Consider the following 16,375-nt stretch of genomic DNA (forward strand, 5'->3'; position numbering starts at 1 on the left):
TGTTGACATTTTGCCTAGATGATGTGAAATTATAATTATTGATTCTGTTGAAAGAGAGCAAAAAAGAAAAAAATAACTATTTTGTGTATTGTTTCTGACTCGTTAGAGATGCTGTAACAATCAAAAGTATAAAAGACTGCTTTTTTAGGATAGAATTTTTGACTTTTAATTACTTAGACTGAAAGAAGTTGGAACTGTAAGCCAACGATACCTAATATATTTTAATGCGGTCATAATTTTTTGGCTTTTTTTTTTTTTTTTTTTCAGACGGAGTCTTACTCTGTCGCCCAGGCTGGAGTGCAGTGGTGAGATCTCGGCTCACTGCAACCTTCGTCTCCTGGCTTCAGGTGATTCTTGTGCCTCAGCCTCCCAAGTAGCTGGGATTATAGGTGCTCACCACTACGCCTGACTAATTTTTGTATTTTTAGTAGAGATGGGGTTTCACCGTGTTGGCAAGGCTGGTCTCGAATTCCTGAACTCAGGTGATCCGCCCGCCTTGGCCTCCCAAGTGCTGGGATTACAGGTGTGAGCCACTGCACCAGCCTATTTTTTGGCTTTTAATTCTGAAATGTGAACTTAATTTTTTAATGATTTTGGTTTAATTGTATCAATCTGATTTTTTTGTTTTTCTGTTAATCTTTGCTTTGTTTTTCATTGATAGGGCTTATCCAGTTTTTCTGGGTGCTAACTCCATTGCTGTTGATTTGGTTATAGAAGATTAAATTAAATTAAGTAAATATTGATGAGTTAAATTGTTTTAGACTTCAATATAACATAGTATCTCATTTTTTCAGGGTGCTAGCTTCCCTTAATCTCCCAGCAGCAATTGAAGATGTGTCTGGAGACACTGTACCTCAGTCTATATTGACTAAATCCACATCTGTGATTGAACAGGGAGGCATCCAGACTGTTGATCAGTTGATTAAAGAACTGCCTGAATTACTCCAATGAAATAGAGAAATCCTAGATGAGGTATGTTTTATAAGATTTGCTTTTCAAGTATAAACACTGTGATCCCTTGATGTCCAGCAGGGATTGGGACTGGAGACTTCCTCATGCTAGTGCTCACAGTGTAGTTAGTATTCATCACTTTGGTGAATTTACTGTGGCGCAGAGCCTCCTGTTTAGCATAAGAGAAATTCTGGTTGAGTGAGAATGGGTTTCATTCTTATCTTAAGGGTAAGTAAGTACACATTAATGAAACTCAAATGACCACTGTGTAAAACTAGTATACTATGAGAAATCAACTATCATATGAACTGTTCAGTCTTTGTAATTATTGATTTATTTTATACATAGCGTGTAGCAAGATTTTTCTTTTTAATTTGTCTTAACCTGGAAGGTTAAACCCTTTAATTTATCCCTAATTTCTTGAAATATATTAAATATATTTATTTTATATTATTTATCTTATAATTCCAATGTGTAGTTTCTGTGGGTTTGATTCTATGATTTGTAATTTTTGCTGATTCTTGCTTATGGTGGCTTGTTTTCTCTTGTGTTCAGTTTTTTTGTTACTGTTTTTTAAAACTTTAAAAAATAGTTTAAGATTTACAGAGACTTTGCAAATTTAGTGTAGAAAGTTCCTGTATATTTTTCACCTAGCTTCCCTGAAAGTTAAAATCTTACCCGGTCATGGCACATTTGTTAAAACTAGGAAATTGACATTGGTACAGTATTATTACTCAGATTTTACCAGTTATTCCACCAATGTTCCTCCTTCTGTTCCAAGATCCAGTACAGAATACTGAATTACAGTTAGTGTTCAGTGAGTTTTGATTGTGCATTCATATTTCCTGTAATTTATTTGTGGGAATTCATTGAGATCTGGGTTTAAGGTGAATTCTAGAAAGAATTTGTGTTTGCTTCTGCCATAAAAAGGCATTATATACCTGGCACCTCCTCAAACTTAAGAGGTTTTTTCCTTTCTTTTATAATCTTTTAATTATAGTAGTAATTTATCTTCGGACTTTGTGTCACACAAATAGTGTGGTTTCTAGTCCCAAGTTCAGGCTTTTGATCAGGAATCTCAGATAATACTTCTTTTTTTTTTTCTTTTTTCTTTAGAGCCAAGGTCCAGACAGGCATGTTTTCTTCTGTAGGGCAGTTTTCTGTTTTAAAAATTCATCCACTGAGAATCATCTATTTGGAAGTACACCAGTTTGAGTGTGGAGAGTGTTTTTGATCTGACCTCTCACCTTTTATTGTCCCTACCTGTGTTGCTTGTTGACTTTTCATGTTCTAAATTCACAATCCAAGCCAATGGTGGTGAACTATGGATGGTGGGCCAGTGCTGGCTTGTGGCCTACTTTTGTGTGGTTCACTAGTTAAGGATAATTTTTATCTTTTTTAGAGCATTGTCAAAAAGAAGAATTCTATGTGCCATAGACTGTGGCCCACAAAGCCTAAAATATTTACTCTGTGGTGTTTGACGGAATTTTGCTATTCTTTGTCCTAAGCCATCAGGGATTGTCATATATTGTTGGTGCTAGCACTGTGTCTACTGGTAGATTAGTATTTTCTTGTGTTTCTGGCCCCCTACTATCCTGTCATCTTATCTACACATTAAAAGGCATTTAAAAATATATTAAACATAATTTTCTGTTTGTTGTATTGGAATGAAAGTCTAAATCTTTTATTTTTTAATGTAATTGATCAGTTGTTCCCCTTTGTTTATGGCTTCTATTTATCTATTTTAATCTTAAAACTTTCTTTAAATTGATATATGGATGTAAATAGTCTCTTATGTATTCTTCCTTTTTTTTTTTTTTTACTGAGAAAGGTGATAGCTAATTCAGGCTTAAATTTATAAGACTTTTTGTTAAATGCATTATAACTTAGATGTCTGCAAGAAAAAAGTCGATTTATATTCTAACCTAGTATTCCCATCTCACCAAATTCTCCCTTATATTGTGTATGAACATTTATTAAATGCATTAAATTTTTTAATCCAGAAATGACATTTCAGGGTTCTTTTTGCTTCCTTTTAAAGTCATTAAGGTTGTTGGATGAAGAAGAAGCAACCGATAATGATTTATGAGCAAAATTTAAGGAACGCTGGCAAAGGACATCATCCAATGAACTGTATAAGCCTTTAAGAGCAGGTAAAAATGTGTATAAATGACCTTCATTTGAATAAATTCCCAATTTGGACCCACATTTTTACTTGATTAAATTAGGCTCAGTTGTAAATTCGTTTTTACCAAAACTGTTTTTCCTCAGTTTTAGTATAAAGATTAAAAAAGTTCACAAAAGTAATCTGCCAATTGTCAGAAGTACAGATTCTTAAGAACGGTATAAAGGGAAAAGTTAAAATGGTCCTCCAACTTTCATTTCCTGTTCCAAGCTCTGTGCATATTTTATTTTATTTTATTTTATTTTTGAGACAAGGTCTCTCTCTGTCACTTAGGCTGGAGTGCAGTGGCAGGATCACAGCTCGCTGCAGCCCCAACCTCCAGGGCTCAGGCAATCTTTCTACCTCAGCCTCCTGAGTAGCTGACACCATAGACATGTGCTACCATGCCTGGCTAATTTTTGTATTTTTTGCAGAGATGGGGTTTTACCATGTTGCCGTGGCTTGTCTTGAACCCCTGGGCTCAAGTGATCCACCTGCCTCCACTTCCCAAAGTGATGAGATTACAGGCTAGAATCACCATGCCTGGCCCCTGCGCATATTTTAAAAACATAAATGAGAGCATATTACATTTATGGCTTTGTAATTTTTTTTTCATTTAGTAGTGAATCCTGGGTGGTAAAAAAAAAATGAGCTTTAAGTTATTTTGAGGCCAAATTTATGCTTCTTAAGACTTTGATTATGAAGATTTTGTGCTTGCTGAGATAAATGCTGTCTTCATGGTGGCTGGAGATTAGTTTTATTTGTCTTTGTAAAAAGTTTGTGTATTATTGAGATTTTTCTAAAAATCTTTTTTTTTAAGTCACATTGCTCTTTTGAGAGAGGAATACTTTTAAAATAAATGGACCAATTTTTGGAGAGAATGATTTCTTCCTACATTCATGAGTTGTAGGAAAAGATTAATATTAATTAGCTTTTATTTGGCAGATAGTAACCACCAAATGTATTTTAAGGTATAGCTATGCTTTTGATTTTATAAGTGATTTTGTCATCTTTCCAAAAACGAGAACACAAAGAGTGTTAGGAGCTGTTTTTATGATTAAGTGAATTGGGGTCTAGAGAAGGGGAAGATAAGTAAAGTTGGAGACTAGAACTCAACATATAACCAGCCCATACACGTTGCTGTTAGAATCACTTCTGTGCTCTGCAAACTTTTATTTTCTCCCAGAGGGAACCAGCTTCAGAACAGTTTTAGATAAAGCTATGCAAACAGATGGACAAGTGAAAGAATGTTACCCATCTCATCGTGACCCCATCGTGCTTTTGTGTAAGCCAGAGCCTGAGCTGAATGCTGCCATCCCTTCTGCTAATCCAGCAAAGACCATGCAGGGCAGTGAGGTGAGAAGGGCACTTTGATGTGGGTTGTCATCTGCTTAAGAAAACCACATTCAAGCCATTTTATATAATGAACTGCCAATTCCTTATTGTCATCTTTAAAAAAATGCAGAACTAAATTGGTGTTATATTTAAAGTAGTATATAGACTGTGTAATAGGAAATTGTACTAATATTAACTATCCTGTAATAGTAACTTCCATTTATTGAATGCCCCTTTTTGAACTAAATTTTAGATACTTCATAGGTCAACAGTATTTAATTTGGGTTTTATAAAAGAGAGAAGCTTGGAAGTATAGAAATTTACTGAAATGAAAGGACTGGGTATGGCCAGATACACAAATTCTTTATTTCTTATATTGTTCTATACTCCCTTCCACCTTATTTCACCGGGACTACCTTTCAAAGGAAGATTGACAAGGTGTGCATGTTAATAAATGGATAGCACCATCATGGTGTTTCTACTGATGACAGGAAAGAGAAAATTGAATAGTAGGGCATCTGATCTGGAAAGTCCTAAGAGAAAGTGCAAGTATAATTTAATGGCCTATCACGGGGAGGTAGGGTAAGTTAGTAGGAAAAGATAGAGGTCCCGAATCTCTGCACAGGAAAACAAGCCAAAGGGCAAGAAATACTGCTGAAAACTTCTTGAAAAAAGTGAATTTCCTGGGATAGTAAGTTCTGAAAAGTATGAGTTTTGTTTCTTATTTGTCTTTCCACAGAAGCATTTTATATATTTCATATATGTATTCCAAGACCTACTGGATATCTGCTCTGTGTAAGGCACTATGGTAGGTACATTGGAAAATTAACATACAAATTATACACAGGCTTTACCCTCAATTTATGATCCATTGTGGAATATTAGTCATGTACAAGGATGACTGTAATATAGGGAAGAAGTTTAAAAATGTCACAGGGAAAGTATAGGAAGTATGTTATGAGGATTTAGATGAAGTACTTAAATTTCAGTAATTTGGAGTAGTTCTCTTCAGAGGCTTCTTAAGAGATTGGCACATTATGAGAACAGAGTGGATAGGCAGAAAAAGTAAACGTGTAGGATCGGAGAAGGGCTGAGTAGTGGCTGTGTCTAGAGAGTTATCCGAGGTACAGAGGATCTGCAAACACAGCTTTTACCCCTCATTTCTCATGACAGAAGGTTTATAGACATGTTGAGAATGGCTGGAATCTGTTTATTTATTTATTCACCAAGTGTTTGAAGGCCTCCTATTCCAGAACAGTGCTGAGCACCTTGGTCCCTAACATAAAGAGACAAAAAACTGCTCTGGGTTACCTTTAGTGTAGGGTAAATGCACAGGTACTGGGCACCTCTCAAAGGGAAGAGAAGGCTACGTAGTTGAATGTGCATTGAACCTGAATCTAATGGGGGAACCCAGTGGGACAGGGAATGTGAGTTGTTGCTTTGAGGACATAGCGGAGAAAAGGGAGGTGGTCAGAAGATTAACTTGCGAGCAACAAAGAACCCGAAGAAGAAACTGTAGACCCTTGGAAGAGCAATACATTCTGGTACCTTTTTTATTTTAGAAAAAGATCTCTGTTTAGTACTCTCTTCGTATTCTTTTTGGTGTCTTGTACATGACTTAGAATTATGTGGCTTTTGTCCTTTGATTCTTCTGCTTTCAGTAGAAAAGTAAAAATGGTTTGTGCTAAGCAAAATCTGCATTGGTATGCACTGATTTGTTGATATTTTATTCAGTTGTTATCAGTTTTATTAATCCTTACTTGTGTTACACAGGAGAAAGGAATTTTTATAGTCAATATGAAGTAATTTTTTGGAAGCTAGATTTCTTGATGGGGTAACCACAAAAATTTCAGTACTCTCTATATATTCGTTTGTCTTGTGCCTTAATCAAATATGGCAAGCATCAGGTTTATCAGAGCTATTTCAGATGGTTGTCATAATAGTTGATGATGCATTTTAGCCAGAATTTTTATGATAAAAACTCAGTTTTTTGATTGCTGATTAGAGTGATGCAATGTACATGTTTTATTAAAAAGTCCAAGTTTGATGGTAGGGCTGTTTTTTCTTTTATTGTGAAGTAGCCTACTTTCTAGTTACTTATTTTCAGTCTCTTTGGGCATCTGGTTTTAGATATTGAGATACTCTGAAAAATTTTGCAGACTAGTGGTCATTTGTATTTAAAGATTTTTGTATTAAATACCTAGGATCACTGCTTGTGATTGGTTGCCTATGATCTACTGTGGCCTGAAGTCTGGTCTGTGGTTGGCTGGCCAAGCCTTGGCCCTAATGTATATGGGGCTGAGTCTAGCCAGAGGAAGGAACATCTATTTTTTTGCACAAGGATGATGTTCAATTATACTCAAAGTGTTACATCTGCTGGGAGTAACGGAGGGGGTACCTTTAAAAAAAAAAACCCCTTTATCTCCTTAGAGGTAGAGCGTAAAGAGAACTGTTTAAAACTGTGTGCCCTCCCAGAGGAGTGTCTTTTTTGGATTCACAGACTAGTGGAGGATCTGCAAACACAGCTTTTACTCCTGATTTCTCATGACAGAAAGTTTATAGACATGTTGAGAATGGCTGGAATCTGTTTATTTATTTACTCACCAAGTGTTTTCTGAAGGCCTACTATTCCAGAACTGTGCTGAGTACCTTGGTCCCTAACATAAAGAGACAAAAACTCCTCTAGGTTACCTTTAGTGTAGGGTAAATGTATCAAGTTTCTGCATTCCTTGCTGTAGACGTTGTTGCTTATTTGCCTTTTCTGAAAATAAAATGACAAGGTTATAAAAGTAAAATAGAAGATTTCATTGAGGGCATTTCTTTCTTTCTTTTTTTTGGGGCGGGGGGAGGGGGACGGAGTCTTGCTCTGTCACCCAGGCTGGAGTGCAGTGGTGCAATCTTGGCTCACTGCAACCTCTGCCTCCTGGGTTCAAACAATTCTCCTGCCTCAGCCTCCCGAGTAGCTGGGACTGTAGGCATGCGCTACTATGCCCAGCTAATTTTTGTATTTTTAGTAGAGACGGGGTTTCACCATGTTGGCCGGGATGGTCTCGATCTCTTGACCTCATGATCCGCCTGCCTTGGCCTCCCAAAGTGCTGGGATTACAGGCATGAGCCACCGCGCCCGGCCCATTGAGGGCATTTCTTATGTCTCATATTGTACTTGGTGCTGTTAAATGCCACGGAGGGTTCTAAATCTAAAACTCGGGTCAGGAACCTGTGGCTTGTGGGCCAAATCCTCTGCCTCTTCTCTTTGTATGGCCTGGGAGCCAGGAATGAGTTTTACATTTTTTAAATATAAAACTCTACTTTCTACTTCATTTTTTAAATGGCTAAAAAAAAAGTCAAACGAATGTTTTAATATGTGGGCATTATATAAAATTCAGATTTCAGTGTTAATACATTTTTGTTGAAACATAGCTGCGCTCATTCATTTGCACATTGTCTTTCATACTACAAAGCAGAGTTAAAGAGTTGGAACAGAGACTGTGGCCTACTGAGGCAAAAATATTTTCTGTTTGGTCCTTTACCAAAAAAGTTTGAAAGTTCCTAATCTGAAAGACAAAGTATTGACAACCTAGGTGATGCCGTTCCTGCCATTCTGTTTGACCTCATCTCCTGTCTGCCTTTTGTTTACTATGCTTCAGCCAGAGTGGCCTTTTCTTCTTTCCTTTGATCCTGCCAAGCTTGTGCCTGCCACAGGACTGTTAGACATTTGCGTTTCCTTCTGTTCAGGGCTTTCTTCCCATTTCCGTGGCTATTTCCTCTTTTTCATTAGTCTCAGATGTCACCTCTTCTCCATCTTTGTCATTGTCTACCCACATTATTCTATTTTTGTGTATTTGTTTAATCCTCCCCTTGCATATTTATTTAATCCTCTCTGGTCCCCAAATGAAGGAAAAGACTGTTTTTGTTAGTAGTTGTGTCCATAGCATCTAGAATGGTACCCAAAACAAAAAGTATTTGTTTGAGTGATCATCGCTGGCAGCCTTAACTTAATAAAGGGACACATTTAATTGCAGTTGAAAGATAGCTGGAGCTGTGTATAAGAAATAAATATGCTAGGATTCTAATTATTTATATACTTTGATAACATGTTAAACCTCAAATTTGAATTTATAAGAAAATTTAGGCAGTGGTTTTCTTATTATCGTGGTCATTCATTTGTGGAAGCAGTTTAATTCATTTTCTACTTCATTTACTCTGTTAAAATGAGGCGAGTGTTGTATAATCTGAAATATGTTAAACTAGTGTACTGCATATGAATTTTTTTAAAAAGATGTTCATAATATAAGGGATCTCTATCTTTGTGTGGTAGTCCACAAGTTTGTTCATAAATTCGTTGTTTGAAATGGCATTTTTTTCCCCAGAAAGTTAGAATTATTGCATTTTTGAATATCACAGGATTTGTTAACTATTTGGCCCTCTGTATCAGTCTGGTTAGAAAGCTTCTGTATCAGTCTGGTTGGATACCATGGAAGTTGCGGTTAGCTTTTCTTCCTAATCTAGGTAATATGATTGAATACTTACCCTTTGTTAGAAGTTATGTTGAGCACTTTATATAGATTATCTCAGTCTTCACAACAGTCCTGAAATAGGTACTATTATGCCCATTTTGCAGCTGCGAAAATTGAGTTTTCTAAGTAGTAACCTGTCCTTGATTGCACAGTCACTAAGCCCATTATGGTCTCTAAGGGAGTATAGTCAGAGTTGAAGTGTTTTTAATTTTCTATGTAATTACGTTTTTTCTGTGTAATTACATTTCACTTTGATAGACCATTAGTTCATTTGTTTCCATATTCAAGTTTTGACTTAATCTTGTTTTTTGAGTGTGTAAAAAATGTTCATGATTCAAAAGGTACATGCAGAGTAAGCCTCATTCCTTTTCCTTCTACTTCTTTCCTGTATACTTCCTGTAAGTAACCATATCTGTTAGTTTCTGGTTTGTCCTTACTGATTTTCTTTTTGCAAGAACAACAACAAACAAAAAACCCAACCCCCCCAAAAATTATGCATACATATGTATACATATGTACATATTATGTATGTGTATATTTATTTTCTGATTTTCCTTCTGTCTTACTCAAATTGCAGCACACTATATATGCTTTTGTACCCTTTTTTTTCTCATTTAATAATATGTCCTGGAAGTCACTTGGAAGGAAACTTTTATTCACATCATCTGATATCAAGTTCTACTAGGTCTTTAAACAGACTTTGTCATATCCACCCACGTGTGATTCTTTCTCCTCCTCCTTCCTTTTAGAGTTTCTGTGGTTTGGTGCTTTCTAGACTCTAGGAATCATATTTCTTTCTCTTTCCACAGCCTTCTCCCCTGTACCCTCTTCTTTCTCTCCCTCCCTTTCTCCTTCCCTTCCCCCTTCCTTCCTCTCTTCTCCCCCTCCCCCTTCTCTTCCTTTCCTTTCCTTCCATTTTAAAATTAGGATGTTCAGAAGATATGGATGTAAACGAGGCCAAAAAGGAAATTCGCCTACATTTAGCAGAAACCTCGAGTCTCTGGTCTTCACAAAGGGATGTTACTTTGGACGTTCCTGTCAAGGAGTTAACTAAGACTGTGGAAGAAAGAGTAGGATAGGAATTTTTAGAAACAGGCAGTTGGTAGGGGGATCATGGGAACTGGACTTGCTGCTGTAATGAGAAAGACGGGGGTGGAGACAGGGCTCATGATGTCCTCTTCTTCCTTTGTCTTTCCCCCGGTTTTCTTTCTATAAGCATCATTGGGGCAAGCAGAATAGGGAGATTGGGTTGATGTTCTTGGTGGTCCTAGCAAAGTATGAAGAGATGAGTGAAAGGGGCAGCTTGAAAGTGCTCATTAGGAGGCACTTGAACACTATGAATATAAAGGGGTATTTATGAATCAGGTGGGTACAGGTCAGAGAGTGTCTTGACTGAATACAAGAGATAAATCTCTGTTTTGTTTTTGTATTTTGTTTTGAGACAGGGTTTCTCTCCGTCACCCAGGCTGGAGTGCAGTGGCGTGATCATGGCTCACTGCAGCCTTGACCCCCTGGGCTGAAGCAGTCCTCCTGCCTCAGCCTCTGGAGTAGCTGTGACTGCAGGTGCACACCATTGCAGCCAACTGATTTTTTTTAATGTAGAAATGGGGGGTCTCACTTTGTTGCCTAGGCTGGTCTCGAACTCCTAGGCTCAGGTGATCCTCCTAAAGTGCTGGGATTGCAGGTATGAACCTCTACATCTGGCCTAAAACTCTTAATGCTATGAAGAGAGGCACAAGAACCCTCTTTCCTTTTCCTCTCCCGGTGTATAAAATAAATGTGGTATATACCTTTATATCTGTGTCTTTCTCTATTTCTTTCTCCATCTACCATGCTTGCTTCATAACTATCTCTATTTCTATCTTCACCTCTATTTCTCTATATCTCTATCTCTCAGTCTCTCTAGGCAAAATAGGATATCTACTTACCTAGCAAAATCATACCTTCCCTTGCTTCACAGCCATGATTGGGAGGGAGTAGAGTGGCTAAGAGATTGGTTTTGGAACTAGTCAGACTCAGGTCTCAAATTTCACCTCTGCCCCTTAGTAACTGTATAACCATGTCACTTAATTTTTCTGAGACTCATTATCCCTATCTTTGGAATACAGGTCATAAATATATATACCCCATGGGGTATTGTAAGGAATACATAAAATTATATTTCTGAAGTGTTTAGCATGGTGCCTAACACATAAGAGTTCAGTAAATTGTAGCTGTTGGCTATTGTTATTAATGCTGCTTTTGTTTTAGTATGAGTCAACTGAAGGTACAGTGTCTATCTATATAAACCTGACATTCAATTTATATTTGGCTCTCTGAGAAATCATCTCTCTCTCAGCCTGAATGAACCTTTATATATTATTTCCTTCTTGAAATTGGCTTTTTTTTTTTTCAGTTAAACTAAAGTGTCTTTTTTATTGTTTAGGTTGTAAATGTCTTAAAATCCTTGTTGTCAAATCTTGATGAAGTAAAGAAGGAAAGAGAGGGTCTGGAGAATGACTTGAAATCTGTGAATTTTGACATGACAAGCAAGTTTTTGACAGCCCTGGCTGAAGATGGTGTGATAAATGAAGAAGCTCTTTCTGTTACTGAACTAGATCGAGTCTATGGAGGTCTTACAACTAAAGTCCAAGAATCTCTAAAGAAACAGGAGGGACTTCTTAAAAATATTCAGGTGAAATTTATGTATTTAATAACATCTATGTTTTAAAAATTACAGAAAACATATGTCTGGACTAAACCTATATTCAATTAGAAAAATGACATTGGAGAATATCTGTAGTTGAGAGTAGAACTTAATACATGTATATTTTGTAAAATTAAACTTGGCACATCAGTTTTATTTGTATCTATGAAACAAAGTCACTCCTTTTTTTTTTTTTTTTTTTGAGATGGAGTCTCGTTCTGTCGCCCAGGCTGGAGTGCAGTGGCGCGATCTCAGCTCACTGCAAGCTCCACCTCCCAGGTTCCCGCCATTCTCCTGCCTCAGCCTCTCAAATAGCTGGGACTACAAGTGCCCGCCACCATGCCTAGCTAATTTTTTTGTACTTTTAGTAGAGACGGGTTTTCACCATGTTAGCCAGGATGGTCTCGATCTCCTGACCTCGTGATCTGCCTGCCTTGGCCTTCCAAAGTGCTGGGATTACAGGCCTGAGCCTCGGCGCCCGGCCCAAATGCATCTTTAGGAAAATTATATTTAAGCTCTTCATGGAGAAATTAAAAAACCAAGCTGCATTAATGATAAATAATTATATCATTCATTAGTAAGGAGTAAATAGCTGTTTTCTATTTGAGAAGTATTAATTGGATTGTCCATCTGTATGCAGGAACATCTGTTTTCTGACATGCTTTAATCACCATTTGTTTTGTACTTGTACCATAATTACACTTGTTTGTAATATTGAACCGAGGCAATGATTAAAATCAACTTATGAATACGATTCTTTTATGCTTTTGTATTTCATTAGAAAATGTGTAATTCTGGTATGACATTTATAAGTATATATGAAAGAAAGTATTTGATTAACAAAATGCCTCAATAGATTATGTCAGTAAAATGAGTGTTATATCATGCAGTCTATGTTACTATTTTGGCATTTTTAAGGAAAGTTTATTGCTTCACGGAAGCTTTTTTTTAACTGACCATCTATGAATTTTCTGTATTCTTTATTTCGTTGTGATCACATGGTCATAGAAGAGACATTTTTAGATCATCAGCAGTTGACAGTTTTCAGTGTAGTGTATGTGCTTAGTATAAGATGGAATTAAGTTTGTTGTATGGGTGATTGATGAATTTTTACTGAATCATGGATAACTGCTGTTCTATTAATGACATTTCATCAACCAACTCTTTTGGATATGGTTTATCACAAAATGTTGCTGATTTAATGTTTGTGGATTAACTGAGGTGAAAGTGATACCTGGTAGAAGTTTCATTAATACAAATTTTCCTCTCTTAGGAGTAGGATGGATTATATTATTTGTCGAAATGCCTTTGCATGTAAGTTCTTAACTGTCAGCTTTCTTGTCCTGTGAATCATATCTTTTCTGTATTTGCTGAAATAGAGACTTAACATTGTTAAGTGATTTTTCCATGTCATGGAAAATGTATGCCTCTAAATCTGCGTTCCTTCCTACAAATTACAAGTTCAAAATGACTTTTTTTAAGAAACAAAAAAAAAGATGGATTTCTGGTATTTTGTGGCAGGATAAGCTCCCTGTAGCCTATCTTACATGTTGATTACAACTAAAACTATGAAAAGTACAATAAGCAACTGAGGAATCTGAAAAGTAAATAAAAGTAGAATTATGAGTGATAGGCAAAATCTGGAGAAGCACCCTGCAGTAGTGTGAGCTTCCATTGTTGTATTTCTTTCAATCAAAACCAAAACAAACAAAACAAATAAAAACCAGAAAAGAACACCACCAACAAGAAAACACTCAAGGAAAATAGATATTGTGATAGAAACAGCAGAAATGTCGAGAAACAAAACCAGAAGTTTAGAATTATTAGAGAAAATAATATAAAAAGTAATTTTAAAGTATCTAAAAATTTTAAAAAGGAATTTAAAAAAATAAGCAAGGAGAAGACAATAAAAATAGGTTGATAATTCATTTGTTAGCATTTGTCTGGTATTTGTTGACCATTTTATTTAAAAAAAATTTGGCTCTATTTGATTTTGGCGTATTTCTTGTATATGTATTGTAAAATTTAGTATTTGTTATTAAATATTTTATATTGTTAAATGATAATTTATTTTTATTGATAAGAAAGATGTCGTTTTCTGGTTGTTATTTTTGTAATTTTACCTGCATTTATATTTTTCTCCATTTATTTAGATAATACCTAATGGTTCCCCACAATGAGTGGCAATTAAATTAGACTCTATGCCATTTTCACTTTCTCAACTTCTCCTGAACTATTTGATTTTTGTGGCAGGATATTTCTTAATATTTGCCTTTGTGCCACTTAATGTTTTCCTACTATTATGGGCAAATTTTGAGATTTAAAATGAACCCATTACTCTCAGCTATTATAGACGAGGCAATCAGGGAGCTAATTCCTACTTTCCCCTTTCTTTTACTCTCTCCTCCTAGTTGTTACAGTTGAATCATTTGTACATTATCAGAATCATCAGTAAAATCTTTTTACATTTTCTACACCATGTATCCCTTAAATCTATATATGACGCATTGAATGCTTACCTCTTGCCTTACTGGTAGTATTTTACCTACTCAGAACTAGGTTGATTGAACTTTGTCCTGTGGTAAATCTCTTAATAAGAACTTTCTGTAAACAGTGTTCCCTGCAATTATGGGTGCTTATAACTGTACACTTTATAGCTGATAGATATCTTGCAAGGATAAGGATAACCATTTGCTTCTCCCTTCTCTTCTTTCTCAATATTTCCCCCCATTTTCTGGTGTTAACTTTTGCTGTGGAAAACTCTGATGCCAAAATGATTTTTTCTCTAAGTTGACTATTTTTGCTTAAGCCCCTACATAATGCTTTCTTTCTTTTTTTTTTTTTTTTTGAGACGAAGTCTCGCTCTGTGGCCCAGGCGGGAGTGCAGTGGCGCAATCTCGGCTCACTGCAAGCTCCGCCTCCCGGGTTCACGCCATTCTCCTGCCTCAGCCTCCCGAGTAGCTGGGACTACAGGTGCCCGCCATCACGCCCGGCTAATTTTTTTGTATTTTTAGTAGAGACGGGGTTTCACCGTGTTAGCCAGGATGGTCTCGATCTCCTGACCTCGTGATCCGCCCGCCTCGGCCTCCCAAAGTGCTGGGATTACAAGCGTGAGCCACCGCGCCCGGCCATAATGCTTTCTTAATCTTTAAAGTCCTAGTCCCATACACAGATATATCTTGGTGTTGAACATTCTAATAACATATATAAGCATATACTACACAGTAATGTAAATATATGTGCTTATGATCTATCTTGGCTTAATATAGGCAATAACTTTTTTGTAATTCCTATGTTTTACAGTTTTTGGATTTTTGGACGGGGAGAGGACTTATTACATATTCTTCTCTCACTTACACCCTTTACGACCCTTACATTATTTGGGGTTCAGTCTCCCTTGTTCTTTACAATTTAGTGTTTTTTTTTTTCCTACAATGATTTTGTTTTTAAATCCTATTTCTTTCATGGATTCTGCCAGTTGCTATAGCACTTTCTGGCTATCTCTTCCCCATGCTCTTGCATTTCACTTCATGGTCTCTTTATGTTTTATTACACCCTTAAAATTTATGTTGGAATGTATAAATGTTCATTCCTTTTTTCATCTGTTTTGTAGCAACATGTTTCTAGTTATTACAAGAGTTGATATATTCCTTTTTTATCTTTACTCTTAGAGTATTTTTATGTGAATGCTGAGAAAATTCCTTTAGTATTTCTCATATGTGAAAGTTGAATTTCCTACAGGACAAAGGAGAGGGGTTGTAGAATGTGCCCCAGCCTGCTAGCTCAAGGGCCCTCTCATCATTTGCTACAGTGACAGACTGTTGCCTCATTTTGGGGACATTATGGAGTCACCCACCGCTCGTTCTCCATAAGAGCATAAATGATTACCAGGTAGTTGTTACTGTCTTCTCTCCTTGATACTCATACATAACTCATAGCACATATGGAAGCAACCTTCTAAATACCCATGTTTTATCTTTAAAATGTTCTTTGTGTGTAGCTGCCCATTTGTTTTGTGCTAACTGACTGCCCCTATTACCTTCAGTTGTAACAACCCATTTAAGGTAGAAACGAAGGACACTCATCTCCATGTGTTTTCAGAATTTAAATGAAAAAATAAAAAGAGGCTGATGTCACTTCCCAGTTTAACGTAGGGGTTTTATTTATTTATGTACACTCAATCAAACTATGACTATTACAAATGGTTTTACCGCTACAATAAAGATAGTTAATTCATAGCTCAATAAAAATGAAGAGTGAAAGATTAAAAAAGGAAAGCAACAATTCTAAACTATAAAATCTACTTCGAAAAGCTGCATACAGCAAAGCTCAATAAATAAATTATGAAAAAAAGAAAACAATATGGGATAAGTCTTATGGTTTAGGAGATACCTTCCTATAAGCCAAAAACCTAAAAAAAAATGCTAAAGGTATAGCTTGCTATAGTACGTGGTAGGAGAAATTAACATGTATAAAATCAATAACACTCACATTATGTGATAGTCTACAGCCAAAGAATAATAGAAAGCAAGTGAAATGTTTAGCATAGCTGTTTAGTCTACTAAGTTAGGTTTGTGAAAATGGGAATGCCAAATGCCTTAAGGCTTACAGCAGGTGCAAAAGCAAAACATCAGAGGTCAACCTAAGGATATTTTTAATATAAAATTAATGTACCTGCATTGTAAGCATTTTTTTTTGTATGGTAGAAAGGAAAAAATTCTT

General features: G+C 36.2%; 1 pseudogene; it reads left to right on the top strand.

Annotated features, from left to right (window-relative positions):
- Positions 1-13,816, top strand: part of LOC134757265 (programmed cell death 6-interacting protein-like) — a 28,157-nt pseudogene extending 14,341 nt beyond the window's left edge.
- The last annotated feature ends 2,559 nt before the right edge of the window (positions 13,817-16,375 follow it).

The sequence above is a fragment of the Gorilla gorilla genome, chromosome 16 (genome assembly GCF_029281585.2).
Source record: "Gorilla gorilla gorilla isolate KB3781 chromosome 16, NHGRI_mGorGor1-v2.1_pri, whole genome shotgun sequence".
In the NCBI taxonomy this organism is placed as follows: Eukaryota; Metazoa; Chordata; class Mammalia; order Primates; family Hominidae; genus Gorilla; species Gorilla gorilla.